Here is an 8,625-nt window from a genome sequence, read left to right as displayed (position 1 = left end):
TCTTGATACAGCATCAGAATGTATGCATCGCTGGTTCCTGCAACACGGGGAACTTTATGCCGATCTAGCTTGTCTGGATCCTTGTCATTTCCCACTGATAAAAGCCAATGGACTACCCCCAAATGCACTTCAGAACATAAGTAAATGCCTACTTAATGAAGATGATGAAACGTCTGATGAGCGTCTTTGATGAAGATGCAACAGTTGAGAATTTACAGTCTGAGTTGTCAAACCTTGCCATACACTAGGACAGTCTGAAAAAGTCTCCACTCAGTGAATCCAAAGTCAGAGTGTCACAACCTGTTGCCCCAGAGATGGAGGAAGAGGACAGTGAGATGGAGAAAGATGAAACGGATCTAGTGAGTAGGAAATGTGCAACATGCAAAAACTGCACTGTGCTGCTACTTCCTCCTGCTGCAGTTGAACTTGTTCACTCATGCCTATCACAAAATAGACTTGGCCTACAAATTTGTGTGAAAGAAGTTCCTCTGTATTGAAGTTTATCAAGCATCGCCTGAGGAGCAGAATGTCACAGGACAATTTGGAGGCCTTCATGCTGATGGCGACAGAGAAAGATATCCTAATGAACCTGGACTGATGATTGAAAAGGTTGCGGAGAAAAGCAAACTCCTTTGTAGCTTGTTAACTACATAATGGTAGTTATATTCTGGTGAAACTATATTAATACGCACTGTGTCATGCATTACTCTTTCCGTGTTTGGTGGAGGTGTTGTTTTAATATGTATTGTGCTTTACCATTGTGCCTTTATATTTGTGCTAAATGTGCTTTTAGTGGAGTATATCAAGTCGTAGCAGCACCTAGCGCTCTGTCGCCACTCTTAGATGTTAAATTGTTGTCTTCATATGTTACCGACTGTTGCAATAGTGCATGCTGTTTTTTAATTTCTGCATTGTAGTCAGTCGATATGGTTTTAAGTTTTTTATGTCAACTATTAGATTTGAAAATGGGGCCAGTGTGTAGCAAATGCCAGGGCCGTTTTTTGATCCCAGTCCGTCACTGTCCATGTCAAATTTGGTACAGATGTGAGCATGTATATTGAAGTTACATTGTACATCCAGGGTAGTTGATAAAGCCAACTTCGTCTGCTTGATCCAGGTTTCCGCCGTTAGCTTTGTTGATTTTTACGCGCATGTACAGAAACATTTCTCAATACTTGTTTGTGTTAACGGCACCATAAACAGGTCTAGCTCCGACTTGTACTCTTGTGAGAGGCTATGTACCAACGACATTCTCATTAGAAAATGTCTCTTGTCTTCTGACATTTTGACGACTTGCTTCTCCTTACTTGTTTATTTTCTCTAGTCTTAGTATGGGTCTTCTTATTTGTTGTTCGGCTTCGCCTCCTCGGTAAGGAACTCCCTCATTTCCCAGGAGGTCGTTTTATTGGTTGGGGAGCCACGGCCACTATACACGATCCCTCTTGATGTCTGTTCATGATGCTAGTAATAACATCCGTAGTTTAAATGAGGGGCAACAAATGTAAATCCTAAACAGACCCCCTAACCCTGCACCATACTGAGCACAGAGCCCGCTATATCCTGGTAAATCCCCTCCCGCTTGGGCTGTATAATATGCAACGTATTTGCAAATGCTCCTTATTTGTATATTTCTAGTCTTTTCGACCACTCAAAGCACTTTTATACTACATCTGCATTCACCATTCACACACTAAGCCTAAGTGCTCAAACAGAACCTAACATTCACACACATTCTTAGCGACTAGCGGAACAGCCGCCAGGGGCAATTCGGGTTTCAGCCTTGCCCCACACTTCGACATGCAGCCTGGGGGAGCAGGGGATTGATCCGCCAACCTTCCGATTAATGGCCAACCCGCTCTATCTCCTTAGCCATAGCCACCCCGTCCGAACACTATTTGTCCGCATTGTGAGCATATGGCTGGTCCTGTTTGCTCCTTGTCTAATACTGGTATTTCATAGGCTGAAAGTTTAGCTTTATTATCACTTTGCTGTACGTAAAAGGGATATGTTGATTCTGATCTGTCTTGAGAGAAATCTCGATACTATCAATGTGTGTTTTGCAGAGCCTCAGGTAGTGTGGTCTGTCATAAGTATTTGTGATCATATGGTTGTTTGGCCTCGATATATGTACTATTCTTAAAAGAGGGACATAACTATCCCATACTGTTTGATGATCAACAATATCGGTATAAACAAATATATTATATATCCCTACATTAACGTCGGCAGGATGTGGCGCCAAATATGGCATCTGTGTCAACACTGTGTTAGTTCATGGCTGAGATCTAAATGTTGCAATTCCCTTGTGAGTTTTAAAAGTCACTCCGGGGATAAATCCGAACATTTGTGAATGTTTTCCTTGAAACGTTAATTCTATGTCTCTCGTTGGTAAAATGCTTACTCTGTTGGTAATGTTGTTGTAATCAAGCTCAATGTGACCCATTTCGTTTTCAGATAAACAACTGTTTAGTTCAGCTATTATCTGTGACATTGTTGTATAGAACCCCTGTGTCACTGATAGAACTACCCTCTTGTTGGATTTTTTATCAAACACAACAAATTTTGAGTCTTCTGAAGAAAAAGATTTCTATGTTTTTGGACATTGTATTTCTATCAAACCGACCTCATATGCAGCTATATATGAGGTCGGTTTGATATGCATATGCATGCAAGTATAAAGGCTTGGATAGTTTTGTTCTAAAGTTTGCTAGTGTATTGCCCGGGTAAAATAATACAGACCAGTTGCTGGGCAGGGTGACAAAAAAATCCTCTGTATCCATATGTTTGTAATCTGCTAAGGTGGCTGAATGACCTGTTTTTTCAAAATCCCATTTGACTAACACCATGCCTTGCCTTTTCTTTCTAGATAAAATCTTTTCTATTTTAAATGTTTTGTTTTTATCTATAATAACTTTTTGCATCCCTGGCTCATAAAATTCCCTGTAATATTTTGCCATCATAGTATTTTAACCTGTAAACAGGAGGGTCCCTTGACATGCATTTCTTTACAGTGAAATAGTCATCAGTATAATTTTGGTCATAACCTTTTTTAAAAGGGCCACGTAGTTGTGAAATTCTTACAGTATCGCCCACCTTATATTTAAAACGAATTACTCTTTTATCTTTTGTTTTATACAAGTTGTTAAATACGATATCTTTATTGTCTTTTGTTACATCAGTCTGTTTCAGTTTAATACTACGATGATAACTATGATTGCAGGAGATGACTAAATCCTGCAATATATCTACATATCGTTTAGAATTATTGGCTGTTAAATGCCACATTTTAGATTTCAGAGTCCTATTAAAACTAGGGCTGCAACTAACGATTATCTTAATAATCAATTAATCTGTCGATTATTTTTTCGATTAATTGATGAATCAGATTAAAAAAAACAAAAAAGCATTCATTTCCAACCCTTTGTTCAAAAAAAGAACTGAAATCTTCAGAAAGTGCACAAACAGGTTGCTCCTTGAACATCCCTGAGCTGTTAAAGTAATAATAATAAATTAAAAAATGGACTTACACAGAAAACATACATTTTTGTATGTAAGCAACAGTGATGCTTTACATCTGCCAACAGTTGAAACAGGTGAAAATTTGAATATTGTGCAAAAGTTCATGTATTTCAGTAATTCAAATTAAATGGTGAAACTATACTTTTTAGAGGGCCGACATTTCTGTATTTAAAATCCTTTTTTTTTTTTTTTTTTTTTTTTACTGATTTCATGTAATATTCTAATTTTCTGAGATTTTGAATTTGGGGTTTTCATAAGCTGTAAGCCATAATCATCAATTATAACGTTTGTTATAATCTTTCACCTTTATAAATCACATTTGTGACCCTGGATCACAAAACCAGTCTTAACTCGCACAGGTATATTTGTGGCAATAATGGGTCAAAATTATTGATTTTTCTTTTATGCCAAAAATCATTAGGATATTTAGTAAATATCATGATCCATGAAGATATTTTGTAAATTTCCCACCTTAAAAAAAAAATTTTTTTTGCACCCTCAGATTACAGATTTTCAAATAGGTGTATCTCGGCCAAATATTGTCCTATCCTAACAAACCATACATCAATGGAAAGATTTTTTTCAGCTTTCATATAATGTATGATTGGGGCGGCTGTGGCTCAGGAGGTAGAGCGGGTTGGCTGTTAATCGGAAGGTCGGCGGTTCGATCCCTGGCTCCCCCTGGTTGCGTGTCGAAGTGTCCTTGGGCAAGATACTGAACCCCGAATTGCCCCTGGCGGTTATTCCGCCAGTGTATGAGTGAGTGTGAATGCTAGTTTCCGTTTGAGCACTTAGGCTCAGTGTATGAATGTGTGTGACTGGTGAATGCAGATGTAGTGTAAAAGCGCTTTGAGTGGTCGAAAAGACTAGAAAGGCGCTATACAAGTACGGAGCATTTGTATACATCTCAATTTAAAAAAAAATATATATTACACATAAGACTGGTTTTGTGGTCCAGGGTCACATTTAAACACAGCTTAAGATGACCAAGTGCTATGAAAGAACTATAAAGTGAAATTAAAGTGAAAAAAGTACAATACACACACATATTTGTCAACAATAACCAGAGATGCTCACAAGTCTTTGAGCTAGAGTCCAAGTCAAGTCTCAAGTCTTTGAGCAAGAGTCCAAGTCAAGTCTTTGAGCTAGAGTCCAAGCCAAGTCTCAAGTCTCTCGTGGTTATTACAAATGTTGTAACACCTGCTGGGTTCAATCCAGGTTGCTTATAAAACTGCATAGCTATAAGGAATACTATAACTGTAACCTGTTTTTCGTTTACAGAGCACAACCATGTAATGTGCAATGCAATTATTGACGGTTTATTAAATACTGTAAGTCAAAAAACTCCCCAGACTCTGAAACCCAGTGTAACATTAACGAAATAAAACTGTGACGTTGCATAATCAACAATAAACCTGTCTGTTTTTAACTTACAGAGCACAACCATCCAGCCTTATGTACAATGCGTCTACAATTAATGACAGCTTATAAACTGCTGTAAGTCAACAAACCCTGTTGATTTCAAACCTAGTGTAAAGTTAACTAAATAAAACTGTAAAGTCACATGGTCAACAATAAATCTGTAACCTGTTTTTAACTTACAGAGCACAACCATGTGCAATGTAATCAATGACAGCTTAAACTACTGAAAGTAAACACACCCTGCAGACTCTCAAACCAGTGTAATGTTATAACTAAATAAAACTTTAAGGTTACCTGATCAACAATAAATCTGTAAAATCTTTCCAGACAACGGCAATAATTAAGGTGATGGCAGCCAGCGGGAGGTAAATGATTAGTAATCGACTACCACAAGTTTGGCAAGTAGGCTAAACAAACATTCATTCATCTTTTCATAATGAACGACAGTCGGAGTTAACCTCTCGTAGGTCATAGCTGAAGCAAGAAGCAAGCTAACGTAGATGGCCAATGCTGAGCCAAACACGTTTACTCACCACAGATTACTAACCTATTTGCGTTCAGCACTTCTTTGTTTGGGTCTTGTTGTATGAGGTTTTAAAGCCAAAGTTTATGATGAATGGCGCAGCAGCTGCCGCTGTTTGTTGTCCTCTCTCACGTGCGGCCCCGCGCAGCTGATGCTACATGTTACGTAGGCAGGTTATAGGTAACGGAGGGAAGGAATAACAGCAAGCTCATCAGACGTTTCTTAAAAAATAAACATTGTTCACGAGTCCCGCACCTCGAGTCCGAGTCAAGTCTGAAGTCTTTAGAGGACGAGTCTCATGTCGAGTAAATGTAAATGCTCCGTACTTGTATAGCGCCTTTCTAGTCTTTTTGACCACTCAAAGCGCTTTTTACACTACATCTGTATTCACCAGTCACACACATTCATACACTGAGCCTAAGTGCTCAAACAGAAACTAACATTCACACTCGCTCATACACTGGCGGAATAGCCAGTGGGGTTCAGTATCTTGCCCAAGGACACTTCGACACGCAACTAGGGGGAGCCAGGGATTGAACCGCCAACCTTCCGATTAATGGCCAACCCGCTCTATCTCTTGAGCCACAGCCGCCGAGTCTGAAGTCACTGTGTGTGCGAGTCTCTCTAACTCGAGTCCCCATCTGTGACAATAACCGATATGGGACAAAGCACAAAATATACACATGACAACAGATTGAAAAATTAATGGGCCAAAAAAGGCGAGTGAATAAAAACGTGTCTTGTAAACTATACCACCCCTGCTTTGCTACTGTTATTAACGAGCTAATGCTAATTTGTCATGCTTGTCAAGCTGGATAAACACCAGCACCAGAAAATGGAACAAAAGTAGGATTCTAGTGACTTAACCTGCTGTTGAACTCCCTTCCTCCTCATCCATGACTCCAACATGTTTACGTTTTAGGTGCTGAATCATCGCCGAGGTGCTCCTGTGCCATGCCATGTCGATTTTGCATACCTTGAAATTAACACACTTTTGCGGTTTATTTAGTGTGAAATGCTCCCACACCTTGGATGACTTAGGTCGTACTGCTTTATCTGCCTACCGCCATGTTTCAAAACAACGTTACGGGTCTCGCCGATGGTCTTTCCTCTACCTCCACTCTTCTCCGCGATTGAGTGTGAGAGAGACCGAGAGTGACCGAGAGTGCTTTTTTTTAATACTCAAACAATTCCACGTCGCGCGAAGCAACGACTTGATTAAGTTGTTAATTAATTCGTTGCCAACTCTTTCAGAAATCGATTTTAAATCGATTTGTTGTTGCAACTGTGGTATACAATATTTGTGCATTTGACTCATAACAGTTTAAAATAGCACTGTAGCAGCAGGACAGAGGGTCAGTGACCTTCTACGGGAAGAGCAGTGATTGGTGGTTATGTAGGGACTGAACCCTTCTATAGAATTTGACCTCTAACCCCTTGTTTTGTTACCTCAGAATAGTACTGTACCCTTCTATGGGTTTGAGCTTTATTTTGCAGACTCAAACCCTTCTATGGTACCTAACAAATACCTAAACATATCCTATATAAGCTATGTTTGATGTACAGAAAGACAGAGTGGCCATCGGGCTGGGTCACTCTCCAAGCTGCTACAGAGCTTGTAATTTATGCTGAACTCTTTGATGTAATAAACTTTTATGATCAAGAACAGTGTCAAGCGGGTTTCTTCTCAACACATCATTGCAGCATTATTGTTCGGACACCACAGAATTGGCGACCCAGATGGGACCGTGTTGTGCCTGAATTCATCGTTCCATCACGGGCTCCGTCCGCTGGTCAGTTCGTGTGTCTGTGTGTGCGTTAAAGGGTACACCGGTTCGATCCCGTGTGAATGTTTGCGGGTGGATGTGTGAGAAGACTCCGTTCTAAATTTTGTGTGCGTTGTGGACAACTCAATAAGGGGTATGTGTGAATATAATAAAGACAGATAGATAGATATAAAAGGAAGAAAAAGGAATAGCCTACAAGTAACGGAAAGTGAGTTTTCATAACTTTGCAAAAATTAAGAATATGGGACCTCAGATTCTTATAACCGTAAGTCATGTGGGATGGAAACTACTGTCGCGTGAAACTAGGCTTTAAGAAATAGTCAAATTGGATTAAGGGAAAAGAGAGACTGTAACCCTGGCCAGGGTCATTCGGTTTGAATAAAAATTAATAAGGATAAGGAAGAAAATATATAAGGCTAAGGAAAAAGGTAATATAAGGATTAGGACGCCGCAGATCTGGAAAAAAGCCCTTGAAGGCGATCTTAGATGGGCCACAAATCCTGGAAAGGCACTAGGTGAATTTTCGGGTCCGTTCAAAGGAACTGGGAGCTGGGAGCTTGTAGAATAAAAATTTAATTATGAGATACCTCTCGATACATGTGTTGACGAACTATTTCCGAAGTGGCCTCTCATTAAATATCTACAAACTCGAGGTAGCACAAATTTAGGAAGGAAAATAATAAAGGAAAAAGGTGCGGCGGAAGCATGCTTTATAAATAGTGTGAAGGAATGCATTCTTGTTGACTGGATAGCTACCGTGTGTGTGTGTGAGAAATAGGAGAGGCCTAGTGTGTGTGTGTGGAGAGCTGCCCCTGCTGTGTCTCTGCTGTGTATGAGAGACTATGCAGAGGAAGATAAGGCGAGGATTAAAGAAAAATATATATATGAATATATAAGAATAAATAAAGAAGAAAAAATTTCCTGCATTCTGGTGAAAGTTTCTGCACTAGTTTATGGTGGAAGTGTTTTTATTTACAGTGGGTACGGAAAGTATTCAGACCCCTTTAAATTTTTCACTCTTTGTTTCATTGCAGCCATTTTCCAAAAATCAAAAAAGTTCATTTTATTTCTCAGTAATGTACACTCAGCACCCCATCTTGACAGAAAAAAACAGAAATGTAGAAATTTTTGCAAATTTATTAAAAAAGAAAAACTGAAATATCACATGGTCATAAGTATTCAGACCCTTTGCCGTGACACTCATATTTAACTCAGGTGCTGTCTGTTTCTTCTGATCATCCTTGAGATGGTTCTACACCTTCATTTGAGTCCAGCTGTGTTTGATTATACTGATTGGACTTGATTAGGAAAGCCACACACCTGTCTATATAAGACCTTACAGCTCACAGTGCATGTCAGAGCAAATGAGAATCA

Source organism: Micropterus dolomieu, linkage group LG11, assembly GCF_021292245.1.
Source record: "Micropterus dolomieu isolate WLL.071019.BEF.003 ecotype Adirondacks linkage group LG11, ASM2129224v1, whole genome shotgun sequence".
Classification (NCBI taxonomy): Eukaryota; Metazoa; Chordata; class Actinopteri; order Centrarchiformes; family Centrarchidae; genus Micropterus; species Micropterus dolomieu.
This window is presented reverse-complemented; position numbering follows the sequence as displayed.